Source organism: Bombus affinis, chromosome 14, assembly GCF_024516045.1.
Source record: "Bombus affinis isolate iyBomAffi1 chromosome 14, iyBomAffi1.2, whole genome shotgun sequence".
NCBI classification, from domain to species: Eukaryota; Metazoa; Arthropoda; class Insecta; order Hymenoptera; family Apidae; genus Bombus; species Bombus affinis.
In genome coordinates this window covers 3523140-3538514 of record NC_066357.1, presented here as the reverse complement: position 1 = coordinate 3538514, position 15375 = coordinate 3523140, and the positions used below count along the sequence as shown (strand labels likewise).

General features: G+C 40.3%; 1 protein-coding gene across 9 annotated transcripts in view; it reads right to left on the bottom strand.

Annotated features, from left to right (window-relative positions):
• The window catches only part of LOC126924385 (serine proteinase stubble-like), a 76680-nt gene that overhangs the window by 11251 nt on the left and 50054 nt on the right, over positions 1-15375 (bottom strand). The window lies entirely within an intron of this gene.

Below are 15375 nucleotides of genomic sequence, written 5' to 3'. Positions count from 1 at the left end.
AGAGTGGCTCTTAGAGAAAACTCACTGGAGTGTAGCTACTCAAGTAGTAAGTTCATTTTATTCGTCTGAAACTTTATATTTATATTCTAAAGTGGTATCGAGTGTACGTAAGAGTCAGTAACTGTTTTGTCTTCCAAGTTCGACCCTGTTGCTATTCTGAATGAGAATCGTGATTAAAAGAAAATATTAAAATTTGTCGATGTAAAAGGTAAATGCGATATGAAGAGAATCGAAATATTCTGTTGGAAGCGAAGCTTGACTATGGAAAAAGGATGAATATGAATGGAAATGAAAGATACAAGAGGGAACGAAAGAGGGCGAGGTCTGTGCGTTTGCAGCGCGTCTTTACGACGAGTCATCAGCGGCTATTATGCAAATAAATGAAACAGCATGGTAGTAAAACCGTGAGATATGGTGTAACGCACGATCGCGACCAGCTGGCCATGTTTCCACGTTGTGAAGATCCTTGCTTGAATATTACGCGAAACGGCGCTGCGTGCGTACGCGTTCACGCGCGTTTACACACGAGTCGCTTCGGTCAATTAGGGTATTGATTTAACAGGATTTCCAGCCCGACGCGAATCGCGGCGGAACGCTGTTATACAAGCGAGGGAAACCGCTTCGTACTGAAATTCTGATTATTCCTTTGTGAATGCCCATTTCGAGCAGTTCCTAGTTGCAAGTGTATGTAAATTAGCAAAAAGGAATTATATAATAAAGGACGAGGAACTTAAGTAAGATAACAAGGGTTATGTAATAAAGAAAAGCGTAAATAAAGAAGAATATAAATAAAGAAATCGAAAATGTTTAATTACTAGTTGTCTCTTACGATATTGATTTTATAGTTTTGTTGTTTTGTATATGCGAACAATTGTTCAATTTATTTGATCAACTGCTTCATTTCTTCACTGTAACATAATTGCGTACGTATAACATCAAACGTGAAAAGGCTGAAAACACTTTCTTTGCTGCTCGATTCTTCTTTCCATTCAACAACATTCTTCTTCGAAAGAAGTTTCAAGTAGCCATCTGAATCTAAAGAAACGCTCTCCGATACCGCACTCTTCTCCCTTATATCCATTCTACTTCTTTTCTTCACGTTTCGCTAACAATCCGATTTCGGAACAAAGTTACAGCCCTTTGTTGCTGGATCGCAAAACCTGCGAACGCGTCGGGTACATCGTGCGAACGTAATTGAATCAGTAGCAGGTGCAGCCTGACCGATAGGAGAAAAACTCGATGATTACACTCGGAGAGAAAGAGAGGACGAGGGCTGAAGGCGGCTTGTTACCGAATTCTGGTTTCGCATACCGGGTCATCCGGCTGACTTTCGGGGCTTTCTCGGTCGTTTTTTCAGGCAATTTGTCTCGTTGACACCGATTCCCCGGCGAAGGGAGTCCGACCATGATCTCCGCTGTTTTTTGTTCCAGCGGACGGATGCGGTTTTATCGTGTCTCGTATTTCAACGGCGACACACGCCACACCGAGCGGACGACCCGCCGAACCGAGCAAAATCGATATTCGATAAAAATTCACGTCGCGAAATGCGAAAGCTTTTGTATCCCTTAGCGAGAAATCGATTTTTCTCTTCCTCTCGAAAGATTGAATGGGAAGGGCGAGTGGAGCATCAGCGAAGAATGTGTCGTGAATGTTATCGAGGATCTCGAGCAACCGTACCTACGAGTCTAAAGCCGTGTCCACGCTGAAGTAAATAGGAGCAACGTTTTTTTGTTGCTGCATACTCCGAACGGTGCTCGACAAATATCAAATCGCAGAAATATTTTGTTTATATCGTAGACCATGACGCTGCAGATTACAAGAACGTGGTCGGAAAAACGTAACACGTGACGAACAAAAATATTTCCTTTTTCTCCACCTATCGTTTTCATTGTATCTCAATAAAAGTGTCTTAATGATAATACGACCTGTAAAGTCGTATATAGAGTTGTATATAAAGTTCTAATACAGTAGACCATGAAAATGATTCGCGGCTAGAAGGTTAAAGCTGGATCGTTTTTCCGAGATGTGCTTTGAAATTCGATCGATCCTTCCAAAGGTGAATACGTACTCGAATGCAAAGTGGTCTCGGTCTAACGGCCACGAGCGTCCATCCAGAGTGATATTTCTCGGCGTGGCCGTAGCTCATTATCATTTTAAGCGAATCACGCTCGCGATCGCGGTGCAGAAAACGGTGGTATGCTCGCGGCGAATCGTTTAGTCTCAAAACATTGATTCGCGTTCAACGGCCGTGCGTCGGCTTGAACGCACGTCAACACGTTTCACGGCACATAAATCAACCGGCGCTGTTCGATTGTTGGCCACGCTTTCGAAGAAAGCTTGCCCATCTGGGTCGATTCCTCTTGATTTATGCCGTCGTTTTACGCGATCATCGCGCGTCGCGAAAGCTTCCAACGGTGATCGCGTGCCGACCATTCAACGACACGTTCCACGGAAAACATCTTTTCACGCGTCAAGGTTTATGAGCGTTATATCTCAAACGGCATCTCTCATTTTATTCACTCCATTTACTGGCTAATGGAATCTTCGGACGAACTTCTGTTCGTTTCGAGATCTTCGGATATAGAATTTTCTGGGAAAATAGTGACCACGCCAATATACATGTACGTACAGCAAGTTTGATTATATATTCCATGCAAAGTTGAATATTCAATTTTAAGATGTTGAAGATTATGCGATAAAATAACGCTATCTTGCTATGTATGTAATAGTTTGTCCAATTGTTATCTGCAACCGAAATCCTTGCCACTTTATTTCGATTGAAGAATAGAGTTACGAGACAATGCACAGTACTGCATTTGAACGAGAATTTGGGACAGGAACTTGATATCGAGTGACTCACTCGACGCGAGTAAGAGTCTGTTTATCAAATCTTTGCCACTATTTTCCCTATTTCCTGACTCGGTTGAAATGTCTCGAATATTTATTTCTTTGTCTAAGTACACACGATGTCGTTTAAATAAATAGTGCCGACGCTTGGAAGCCTATCCTCCGTTTTGTCAAATATAGCCTGACATTTAGTACATTTAGCATACAATTAGACATATCTCTGCTCAAATTCTCGAGTGAGCAAATTTTCAAGTGATTAGACTTTGATATACAAACGATCTTTACTGGTCTTCTATTGATTTTTGAGAGTATTGTCGTTTACGCTTCTATTACCTGTACTTACGACATCATCGAATAATAAGATTAAAATCGAGCAGTGATTATATCGATTTTTGTCCATTGTATGCCACACTGTGCAATGTTACGATGTAGAATAATTTATCGGTGCTAATGGTCAGGTTGGTGCGTGGGTGACCGGTCGATAGGCGGTTCGAAAGCTCGTAATCTCGCAGTTTGATCCATGGTAACGCCTGGAAATACGAGAGGTCACGCGAGCCCCGTCTGAGGATGTTCCTGTTTGCAGGAGAAAATGCAGTGTGCCGTACGCATGATGGCTGAATCTACTTGCCAGCCAAGTTGTGCCACTGGAAACCACTACCGAGGGACACGCGACGACGATCGAACCCCGAAGTGGTATGCAAACATCAATTTCGTATCCGGAAGCGGCGACTACCTTGCTTGAACTTGCCAGACTAAGAATTATTTCTTTGAGACTGCACGATGGTTGCTGTTTTCTCTTCTTCGTGACTTTTATTGCTCCTTTGTTCTAAGATGTTTTAATATATTCTCGATTTTATGTGGAACGCATGAGTATCTGTAATTAGTAGATTCTGCATGTTCTTGCTGTTTATGTATTTTTATAAATACTAGCATTTTCTTATTTCATAACTACGACACGGATACCTTGCATATTTTGTATACTTCCGCATGTTACATGTATTTTCTGCATTATTGCATATTTAATTATATGATTATATTACGTATTATAATATATATATATATATACTATATTACATATAATTGATTATATTTACATATTTAAATACATAAATAAATGTCGTAATTGCACGAAAATCCATAATTTAGTAATTAATATCTTTGCTGACAATTTTCACGTAAAATTTCCAAGTTCCTTAAGTCGTAGTCAAATGGGAAGACTGTTGAGAATAGACGAAGATTGATCAAAGGAAAATAAGCTGAAAGATATCGAGAAAAGAGAGCTGTGGAATATTTTCCAATTCCATCCTACGAGATAAGAAAACTTTGCCAAGTATCGACACCCACCAGGTCGGTAGAACATACATCCTCGAATAGAAAGTTTCGATGGAAAACGAACGATTCGTAGGTATGTGGGAAAAAGAAACGGGTAATATGAAACAGTACCGCGTCGTGGAATACTATTCTTATTTCCCAAACGTACCGATCATTCCATTTTGCTTCGTGGAAAATCATCTTTTCCTCTCCAGCAATCGTAATTTCGATTTCTATTTTTCCTCGCGTCCCCTATCAAACGAAAACGAAAGTTCTGTGCCACGAAACTGACTCAGGATGAGCTCCTTACGTAACCCGTCACCGATATTGGACGAAATTTGAATTTTTATAGGAACGACTAGCGAGATTGAGCTCGCACATGAAGACCGGACTTTCTGCTGTATACGGAAATAGACAGAAATATAAACAAACGGTATTACTGGTAAAACAAAATTTGGAACCATTTGTATTTATGTTGAACCATTTTGACTATTTTTCTCGATTAATATTAAAACAAAATCACTTAGCATCGTCAATCGTCTCAACAGGTAATATCTTAATTGTTTTCCTTACAGATTATAAGCGGTTCCGCTTCTTTGGTTGTATTACTCACACTATTCCTATCTTATACCATTAATTACTAATATATTATTTATTCCTCTGTTATCTACTCCTACATTCTTCCGCTTCGTATTTAGCGATTTGTACGAAACAGTCATCTTCTACCAGCCACAACGACATCTCGATATATACATATATGATCGATATAAGAATCGAAATAAGAAAAGAAAGATCAAGACAATAGAACGAGTAATAAGGAGAAGAGAAAAAGAAAAGTCAAGGAAGAGGAATGCTCGAGGAACAGAACGCGTGTGTCCCTGGCGGTTGCAGAGGAACTGGGCCGTGGTCTCGTGTTACTCGTCTCCCGCATGGCGCACGAGCGTCCGCAAAAAGTGACACATATTTCAGGGCAACGAGAACTCGACTGACCGCGAGCACGCGGAACATATCCGGCAGACAATTTTCACGGTCGATTCCATTGATGTTCGTATCTTCTTCGCCATAATCTACCTTTTGCCTTCGAGACAAATTTTGCTTTTACAAAAATTATCTCCTCCGTACCTTCACTTTTTAAGGTGTGTTCGTTATTTGCCCTTGATCTTACAATACCATCGCAACATACAATATTCATTACCCATTTTTGTTCTTCTATTCAACTATCTCTAAGAAACAGCAGCTTTGCGTTATTTATATTATTTGGTAATTTTTTGAGATGAAAAGATTGAAGTTACTCGATACTAGGATTCTTCCAATTAAATTCTAATCATAGAAGATTAAGATACCTAAGTTTAATGTATAAAAGAATCGTGTACAGGTACATACAGGGTTAAATCAGGGCTGTTGATGCTAGTGGAGATTGCAAGAATATTTGAAGTCGAAGAGGGACAAATTTTATAATCGATGGACTTAATGGTTAAAGATCGATCGGACAGGTTGATCGTTTCGAGGTTGGTTACTGGAAGATACTTCAAGGATACACGGCGAGGCGATTCGATCGGACTGGACCGAGACCGTTAAGCGTCCAGTGGCGAGGAAAGAAACTACTGCTCTACCTTACATGCTTCGAATAGTGTTCCGATCGGTGGCCTCTCTGGGGCAAGGTCAAGAAGCAAAGAGTATAAAACTGTCGCTGACTGGTGTTTCCTGGCCGACTAGACATTACGAGAAACCGTGTGCAGCAAAAAGTACACGCACCACATGACCTACTGATCCAACGGATTTATCTGATCGTAAAGTCTAATCTCGTGGAGTTTATCTCAATTATTCTTCCATCAATTTCCAAGTCGTTTGGTATAAGGATCAAATTTTTAACGTGGGAAGTCTCGAGCATTCCACGCTGGGATATGTGTGATAGCTACTTTGGAATTCTCATAAATTATTTGTCTACCGATACTTAAGCCATTTAATACAGAGTATCGGGATTAAATTCTTATGAGAACGAGCTGGTAAATTATTCTTCGAGCTTTTCAGGCTATTCGCTATGCAATTGCTTTAGGATTAAATCTTCAATGTGAAAAATGTCGAGTACTCTATATCAAAGAGAGATAATAGTTTTAGAATTTTGTACGCCATTTTACGGAGAATTGCGTCAGGATGAAAGTTTTATAATTTCATAAATTATTCTTCGATCTTCCTTTCAGGGTACATAGCATTGTATCGGAATTAAATTTTCAAGATAAAAAGTACGAAGCGTTTTATACCAAAGGACAGTATTCCTAGAATTTCTACAAATATTATTCTCATCCTTTTACTCCATTTGCTACAAAATTGCATCCGCTTCAAATTCTTACGATATTATAAATTATTCTTCGACCTTCCTTGCAGACCACTCAGCGCGCAATTGCATCAGGATTAAATTTCCAAGATGAGAATCGTCGAGCGTTCCATGCTATAGAATACAACGGCAATTTAAAAATTTCTGTAGGCTATTTTTCAACCAGTTTGTAAATTACTTGCTACGAAATTGCGTTACGATCGAATTTTATAACCGAAGACTACTTTCAATTCCTTTAAATTATATTTCAACCTTCTCTTCAACGCCAAGTATTAAATACTCTCTGTCAAAAAGCGACATTGTCCTTAGGACTTCCGAAAATCATTACGTACCAAGTTTTTAGACCGCTTAATATAAAATTGCACGAACCACAAAGATTGTTCTAATAAAAATCTTCTAAATTATCTTTCTAAAGTATCTTTCCGGGGGATTCGGCGTGCAATTTCATCAGGATCAGATATTCAAGATGTAAATCGTGGTCGCGTGCAGTATGAAACCACGGCGGGCAATTTTAAGGATGCTTCGTAGAAGTTCTCGTGGTGCAATGTGAATTCTCGAAACGCTCGAAACCATTGGGACACGCTATGCCATTCGTGAAATCGAGGCGCGGATGCACTCGGCGCAGCAGTTGTGTTTATACATACTTTCTGCAACGGCGATAGTAAACGTCGGCGCGGCCAAGCTTCCATTAACATTCATAGTCGCGACGAGGTTTCATAATGCTCGTGGCTCTCTAGCGACTTCCTAAACACGTGCCGGGATCTCTACGTGACGAGTTTTCGTGAACGAGCTCCGGGGAAGGCCCGATGTGCCCATTAAAATTTATACTCAAACGTTTTCGGCCTGTCTGCCAGGCGTAAATAAACGCAAATAGGGTACTATCGTCCTATTCCCGATCGCGAGCTCGCCATTGAATACTAAAAAGTAATTACGAAATGAAAACCTTGACCACTCCAGAAGTCTTCTTCGAAACAATTTTTAAATCTGTATGAAAATACGTGTACAATGTTTAAAATCGAATATTAAATATGATTACTCTTAATCGTTTAATACTAGAAGTAACACACAGTCAAAGTAATTCTATGCGAGTGATTCTATGAACTGATGTTTCTGTGAATTATTGTATTTCTGCAGTTATATTTTGGTTAAATTGCTACAATTTTTCTACGTTCCTTAGACTGTGTTTTCAAGCATGATCATTTTTCTTGCCATTCTATTCCGACACAAACGTCACAGGGCCATTCCATGGCCGCTGCTTGGCAATGTTACTATACGAACTCCTATGCTACGAAACTTCTATTACAGTCCACACTCCATTGTATTGTACTGTCTCATAGGACAAGTCGTTCATATACCACAAAACGGCCCTCAAACTCGAGCCCTCAATCTAGAACCGGGGTAGGAGCAACCTTATCTTCCACAGCCTGCGATAACAATTTTCTTTTGTTATTCTCAGGAGAAGTCATACTCTGGAGAAGTCAACTCGTACTTTTACGTGTGCTTCTCTACCATCTCTACCAATGATAATATTTTCTTCAATAAAAGAACTATTTATCTTTAATGTATACATAAATATGTTATATTGTACAAAGTTAATTAAAACTAAAATAATATGACAAAAAATAAATAAGTATATGTAATCATGTTCCTATCTGAATAAATGTAAACACAAATAGTGCCAAAGGACTTGGATATTTTTAATAATTGGTGGAACAAAAAGTTCGTTTCTGATCAATTTGATTGGTTTGGTGTTGTGATCAACGATCAATTTGGTTCCAGTGCTGATGTACTGCGTATAAATGAATTTATGTATTTATACTTTAGTTGGAAGTAAATAAATCCATTTTATTGCAGGCTATATTAATTAAAGTTTATCTCGATATAAATTATAGTATCGAATTTCAAATCTGATATTAAATTAATAAGGTATGATGAATCCATAAAATGCGTGCATATACTTTTGTAAATACCTATCTCTTGATTCATTCTTACTATAAGAATGTTCTATCACTTTTCAAGGCACCTCACGTGCATCCTGATAATTCATTACTGAGGCATTAATCCTAATTTCCGCGAGTTCCTGCACGATAACCGTGTTCCCGCGGAGGCGCGTCATTCCTCAAAGAAATGTTCCGTAATGAGTAGCGGTTATCATAGCGACTCGTTCCCATTTCAGCGTTAATCGTACCGACCGTGAAATATTTCTACGCGAATCGCAGAAACGCGCATGAAGACCCGGTGTCGCCCGCAAAGGTTAAACGCGCCTTTCTATTGTGCCGGCATAGTGCGAGGCCAGATTTGAAGTAGGAGTTAACCACAATTTAACCTCGTTATCCACACGCGCTGATACACTGCTGATTAAGAGAAAAGAACGCGTCAATTAACCTACTAACAGACTAATTAAACGGCCCCCGGACCTAACGGGGACAATGTCGATGTGCAAGGACCCGCGACGAACTTAATCAACATTTTTCGATAGCGCATCGTTGAGGAGATGAAACGAGAAAATAAAAAAGAAGACTAATTTGACTTTTTAGTTTCTAAGGGGATTGAAAACGCGTTTGAGAAACAGCCATTGGTTCTAAAATGTCAGCTGTTGAAACTACGATCAGATTACGGCCACTTGCTACTATTTAGTTTAAGACATTCGAGCCTGCTGTATGCTGGATAGAAGCTAAAACTCGACAAGATTGAAACTCGACACTGACCGAATAGCGTGAACAATCGGTAAGTAAAGTACTTTAAGAGGTCGGTATTGTTTTTATGAAAAATTAACGCGTACGTATGTTCGAGAAATGGACGATTTAATCTTATATTTATTCAGAAATAATAGCAGCTATTTATTTATGTAGAGGCGTTTTGTCACATTTTACTCGATTACCGTGTTACAAAACACCCAAGATTAAAATAACCATTATTTTCTGTCATGTTTTATTCATAATAATGATTATGAATAGCAGTTACGAAGTGGCTAGTATGTAATAACAATTTAGTATGTTTTAAGAAAACAAATAAAGAATTACCGCAACATACTTTTTTCACTGATACTTCTTCAAAAATGAAGCATATTGTGTAATTTTATAGAACGATGTATGTACGAGCGATCTAACATAAAATTTAAAACGATGCTAAGAATTTTCTTCTCGTTAACCGCGGTGCTCGATAGTTTTTCTTAAAGTTACTTTTATACCACGGTGTATAGCCTGATTATAAGAGACCGTAAAACGAAGAAGAACGATCGTCGATAATTGGTACGTAAATCGCAATACGAAGACGGAGAATCAAATTGCCGTTTGAGAAGCTGTCGTTGCGCCCCTATACATCGTCATTATGCGTTGGCTAATAATCCGTGATGGACTGCAATTAGCGATCTGATACCGTACGTGGCTCATACGCGTCTCGTGACACGGTCGTCAAATTAATTAGCCCCTGATTAAGCAACCGATTTTACGACAATCCTTTCGCAGACAACGAATCGAGATAGAATGGTGATTTTTAGTGTCTCGACGTTACGAATCGAAAACATTACAAAATATCTTAATTTCTCCCAGAAGTGAAGAAGATATCTTCATCCCCTTGATCCATCTGTGTCATTCGTCAGTTTGTTGAATCTCGATAGAAATCGCGAGCAACAAACCGTGATGAAACGATTTAGGATGTTGTGTCTACGAACCGAAGCCATTACGAGATGTTTTAATATTTTTTTACCGTGGTATTTCATTTCACTGGGACACCCAGTTCTTATGCACGTTCCTTATTTTTATTTCATCGAGTGTCATTATTTCACACTTATGATTTATGTCATGTACTCGAACATTTAATACGAGGTCATCTAACAAACGATACTAAAATATTTCATTGTATTTCTTTGACTTTTTTATTGTTCGATGATAAAATTCAAACGTTAATTCACGATTAACGTCACTCAAGGGTTAAAACGACCATAAGGTGTCTTTATGCCGTCTGGACATATACAAAGGATATCTTATCTTTATCCATTTTATCCGTTTAAGAGAATTATTTGAGATCGAAAAGGGTTAATCCGCCCGAATAGCCAGCAAAAGGAATTTTTCAGTTCCTCGATTCTCCTCTTATTTGTCGATTTGTCTATATTCAATAGGGATCATGTATCCCTTTCTTTGTCCTTTATTCTTAAGTTCGTTCTTCCGTAATGCTTTGTGAAAATCATCGGTTTCCGAGTTCACGAATGATTCCACCTATAGACTCGCTGCTTGATTCCGCGGTAATTTAATTTATGTCTTTCCTGGCTTGTTCAGTTGCAGGCGTTCGCGCAGTTTTAACAAGCGGGCGTAGCAGAGCTTTGCAGGAAATGGAGGATGATTAAGGGGAGTAGAAGAAGAAGCGAGTTCGTCAGCCTGGAATTTGGTTGTTACCGTTGCCATGGGAAAGGCTGTTCGCTTTCGAGTGTGCTACGACTAACGATTTCTCGTTATTATCCCGCGTATCGTCCATTCTCACGCTGATCCGAACAAATCCTTCCTCCCCATTTCGCTATAACTATTCCTATCTCTTCGTATTTTATTCCTGAATCGAGAACGAAATTAAAGTACAGTAGTCCTTTCGACGAAAGAGGAACTGGTAAGGAAGAAGGTATCCGACCAAGGGTAAGGATCGAACACTTGGATATTCAACTATTTATCGAGGATATTCGAAGACGCGTTGATCTAACAGGTAGATTGGTTGATCAAACAAAGTTTTTGTCTAGGGCTGAACGCGTGGAAATCGTACGAACTACTGTTAATCGACTCGTAGGGTGCGAATGCCGAGCGAATTGGAGCGAATCGTAATTGGCCGGCGGTTTTTGCGCGATTTATGTCTCTTAATAAACTGCCCCGCGTATTCATAATCCACCGTGTTATTTGCGAGGCGCGCGAGACCGCTTTTTGCCCCGGTTCGTTTCGGGACGCGAGCACGGCGTAGACGTTGTCGATGATGTACAGTTACTCAATCGCGGAAAGAGAGAAGAAGCCAGCGGCCTTCGAGGCACGTACAGGAGGCATCGATGCGTGTTTTGCTTGCCACTGTTCGCCAAACGACGACAGCGGCGGTGGCGGCGGCGGCGACGATGTCGACACTCGGGAACGCGTTATCTCGGATACAAAGACAACGACGACGACACCGACGATCGACGGCGAATCGAACGATAAATCGTCGATTATCGGCGAACCACGTAGGCCACCGCTGCTAATTTGAGTCGCAGTGGACGACGGTTTGCTGACAATAATTAAAATTCTTGCGAAGCCAACGATATCGAACATCTCGGCTCGTCATTCACGATCCACGCAGTTCTCTCTTTCGCATCGATTAAGCGCGGAATCACCGTCCATTAATTCTATTCATAGAGAGCCGCGGAGACCAGTTTCCCGTACACCGAACGCGACCTGAACGCGTACGAATCTGCCACGCGGGCACTAAGCTCGCTACGACCAGGTATCGGAGCTCGCCTGCCTGATACCAGATAGCACGCCCGGCTAATAAACTGTTTCGCGATCTCTGGCTACCGAGGCCATTTGCCCGTTAAACGACCTGTTCCAACTACGACGATTTTTGGAGATTCTGTTAGAGGAATTATAGTTGCCTTATTTTTGTTACATTGCTTTAGTTCTACTATTGGGTAGCTATTGGGATGTTTCATTCCAGTCGAGTAATTGCATTATGAATTGACCGTGACCAATGCAAGTTTAAGTTTTAGATTATAGACTTTAGATTATAAAAGAGAAAATTAGGAAAGCAAATGATTGAAAATGAAAAAAATCCTGAAGAGGAATCCTCGCAATCTTTTCAACTGAGGATCTCTAATTGCCATGAAACTTTGCTCACTCGTACATTTTGTGATTCTATTTAGAAAAATAACCAGCTATCGGGTATTGCAGTATCGGATACTCAAATATCTGCATTCCTTTTATCAATGAATCATTCTCCACATTCCCCAAAACGCGTCTCTATTACTCTAGCCTGGCAAAACGAAAATAAAGGTACTCCCAACGATCTTTAATTCCCGTTACGCGTACACTAATATAATTACCTCAAGACAGAACCAGTTATTGAACGCGAACGGAAAAAGAGAAAAATAATCGGGCACGCGTGTTCCCTCGTGTTCACAATAAGCTCGCGAAGGATCTTACGTATGTCGAACCTGTGAAATTTCAAGATTGACCAGGATGTCGTTCATTAACGGAGGCTCCCATTAAATGGAGACGTTTTATTGATCAATAAATTCTTCTAGATGATAGAAGACGAAGCGAACAAGTCGGCTACGCAACGATCTTCGTCAAACGGTGGCCCCTCTGCGGGTGGAACGCGCGATAACTCGGCGTTTTTGCCGCGATAGGCGCGAAATCAAGCCATCGGGATCCCGTTGCACCGCGACGGAAAAAGGAAGAATGCGCCGCAGAGTTCGCCGTGAGATAACGCCCTGGTAACTTCCTATAAAACGGTGGCGATCGATGGCGCGCGCCCCGACGACGTCATTCGATCGATCAGGAATGATCGAGGACGACGATCGGTGAATACGAGGATCAACCTGTCCATAGAAACGTCCGCGCTTGATTTGCTAGCTTTCGCTTCGTTGGACCGACAGGATTCCCTGTTTTTGTACATCTTTTATCGCATAGGCCGAGTTTCTGGAATTTCAGAGATCGTCTAATTTAGATGGATAGATGTATTTCGTAGGCTGAGTCTTTGGGGGTTCAGAATTTATCTAGTTCAGTTGTATAATATCTACGTTCATGTTTAAAAGTTTTTATGTGCTTTATCGCTTGACGAAACAAAAAAATTGGAGAAAATAAATTCTTTCACGTTCGATACTGGTGGATGTAGAAATAACGAAACAAATCTTATCGACGGAATTACATAAGAATTATGGTCGGCAGCGTATAAAGTATAAATTTAGAATATCTTTCCGTATAAATAGAACTCGACGCAGGCCTTCAATGCGAAATGTAGAGTGTCACGCTACTGGACGTCCAAACGCATAGATCAGCAACGAATCAGCAATTTATTATACACAATTACACTAATAGCATTTATTTTATTCGTAGTAACAACGCTACGGTACATCGAACGGGTCGATAATGACAATACTCGGCTACTGGAACGAGCAAGGAGAAACGCCGGGTCACGATACGACACGCCAATTGAAACTGATAGCTCGCTTCAAGACAGAGGCAAATTTACTGTGCATCCAGTATTATCTATAAACGTGCATGTCTACCACTTTTCTTTCGACTCCCCCGAGCTAGACTTTCGTATCTAATGCCAGTTTCACACCGATGGGAACATAAATTTACTCTCGTCCCTGTGTAATTAGTTCGAAAGTCGATGAACAATTTACCAAACGACAACGAGCGCGTTTAACTTTCCTCTTTTGCTTGCCAGCCACTGTCAATCATCTTCCGAGTTCACCCAAGGCGTTACTTTTCTACGCTTTCTGCTTTCTTTGACATCGAAATCGAGGTTTAATACAATTTCCACGTTTTATCGATCGAGATAATCTTCGACGTTAATCTTCGATTTCAATCTAGTCTTTCAAAAGTTTGACGTTATCGCAGAATGTTATCTTTAGTTTTGATATATCTATATAAGATGCTACATGGAGTCACGAGTGTTTCCGAGCAACATGTAAAATAAATGTACGATCGGAACACGGAAGATGAAAGTGGAGTTCTATGAGGACAGAGAAGATTGCAGCTCGTAGCAACATGTTGCTGCCTTTGATCTCTGCCGCTCTTCTAGTCCAAGCTTTTCGATTTATCATGTGCTATATACATATCTATATTCTACCTATATTCGTACACGAATTTAAAAAACCTGGCCATCGTACTCTTGCTAGTACAATTCTTTTAAACGTAACTGTGAACCTAGCACAAGACTCGGAAGACCGTTCTTCAAAATATTTTGCATATCGCATACGATATGGTAAATGTACAAATATCAGTATACCTACACTCGTTCCCTGTTTGTAAACAATTAATGAATCTCAGAAGCACGAGGATATAAGAACATCAGTATGGACCAGGCCTAAGGGCAGGACGCGCGATTAACGGCCAATGAAGAAGTATTACGGAAGTATGACAACGGTAATAGATAACTGGAAACGAGCAGCCTGACGATACAGGACGTATCACGACGACTTTTCGATCGAAGTCACGTTCGGCGTCGTTACGGTATTCGAGTGGCCACGGGTAACGTGGAAATCGTAGTAGCATCGGCCATCAAGGTCTCGTAACTGGTAGCAGAATTGCCCGGGCTTTATCGCGTCCGTATGCCGCGTGCAATTGCTTTCACGGATAAAATCAGTCCTCTCTTTCGCTTTCTCTCTTTTTTCCTTGATAATCTTCCACGTTTTTCCCTCCTGTCTGCTACAAGATAAGCGAACGAGAAGATTGCGTCGTAAAGGACAAAACGTCTAGCCGATACCTCCGGTATCCCATTCTATTCAGCTTTTACTTTTACGAGACACATCGTCGCTCCTCCGTCTTATTAACCTGACAAATAGTTTAGTATTTGTATAGCTACTTTTCCATTGTGATTCTCATCGCGTGTCGTATTTTTAACAGAAGCGAAGCGACAAATGAAAAGAGGAGAAAGGCAGAGGATATAGGAAACAGAAAGAGAAATTTGCGAAAGAAATCATTATGTTGAAGAGATCGATAGCTCAAGTTAACCAGTCTTCTTCAGTTAACGAGTCTCGTCGTTCGAACCACATAAACTCTACCTTTCCGTTGATTTTACAGTTAAATATATCATACATTTTCTAGCCATGCTTCGATCGAAAACAAGAATCACTATACCACCAACGAACAATCAAATATTGTACCTAAAGCTATACGTAAAACTGTGAAACTCCACCTAAAATCTAT